General features: G+C 47.2%; 1 pseudogene across 1 annotated transcript in view; it reads left to right on the plus strand.

Moving 5' to 3' along the window:
- Positions 1–455: 455 nt before the first annotated feature.
- The window catches only part of LOC108312788, a 2434-nt pseudogene continuing 1762 nt past the window's right edge, over positions 456–1127 (plus strand). Inside the window, exon 1 of the transcript XR_005202191.1 lies at positions 456–1125. The product of XR_005202191.1 is annotated as a 60S ribosomal protein L5-like (transcript). The remainder of the gene's footprint in view (positions 1126–1127) is intronic.

A 1127-nucleotide genomic window follows, 5' to 3' on the forward strand; every position in this document is an offset into this window, starting at 1 on the left:
TTAACTCCACACTACCTCTGGCTGTAACTAGTCTCTGATGTCATGTAATCCCTGGAACTCCACATTTTTCTCCACAGTCCTCTTGCTTCCCCTGCTCTCTGCATCTATCCAAGAACCCACACTGACTTAGTTCCGTTACTCTCTTGCAACTTAACTTGTCCCTTTGTTCTGCCAAAGCTGCCAGCAAAGCCTCAATTGCAACAGTCTGGCTTTCTGCCACCTCAAGTCTATGCCTGAACTGGTAAGCCTTGTAGGTGAAAAAACCACAGCTGGGCGGCATGGGCCCTTTGTACCTCCACATCCCAGAACGCATCACTCTGGTCCTTAAGGATCCCGGCAAACCTCCCACTTCCTAGTCTAAGCTCACCAACCCGCACCTCACACTGGATGCACCTAAGTAAGCCTTCTCCCTCTTGAAACAAAGCCCTCCTTCGGCAGGTCTCTGCTGGGCCGTGGACGCGTGTCTCTGTTCCACAGGATGGGGTTTGTTAAAGTTCTTAAGAATAAGGCCTACTTTAAGAGATACCAAGTGAAATTTAGAAGATGACGAGAGGGTAAAACTGATTACTATGCTCGGAAACACCTGGTGATACAGGATAAGAATAAAAACAACACACCCAAATACAGGATGATAGTTCGTGTAACAAACAGAGATATCATTTGTCAGATTGCTTATGCCCGTATAGAGGGGGATATGATAGTCTGCGCAGCATACACACACGAACTGCCAAAATATGGCATGAAGGTTGGCCTGACAAATTATGCTGCAGCATATTGTACTGGCCTGCTGCTGGCCCGCAGGCTTCTCAATAGGTTTGGCATGGACAAGATCTATGAAGGCCAAGTGGAGGTGACTGGTGATGAATACAATGTGGAAAGCATTGATGATCAGCCAGGTGCCTTTACCTGCTATTTGGATGCAGGCCTTGCCAGAACTACCACTGGCAATAAAGTTTTTGGTGCCCTGAAGGGAGCTGTGGATGGAGGCTTGTCTGTCCCTCATAGTACCAAGCGATTCCCTGGTTATGATTCTGAAAGCAAGGATTTAATGCAGAAGTACACCGGAAGCACATCATGGGCCAGAATGTTGCAGATTACATGTGCTACTTAATGGAAGAAGATGAAGA

Source organism: Cebus imitator, unplaced genomic scaffold (genome assembly GCF_001604975.1).
Source record: "Cebus imitator isolate Cc_AM_T3 unplaced genomic scaffold, Cebus_imitator-1.0 Scaffold129, whole genome shotgun sequence".
Taxonomy (NCBI): domain Eukaryota; kingdom Metazoa; phylum Chordata; class Mammalia; order Primates; family Cebidae; genus Cebus; species Cebus imitator.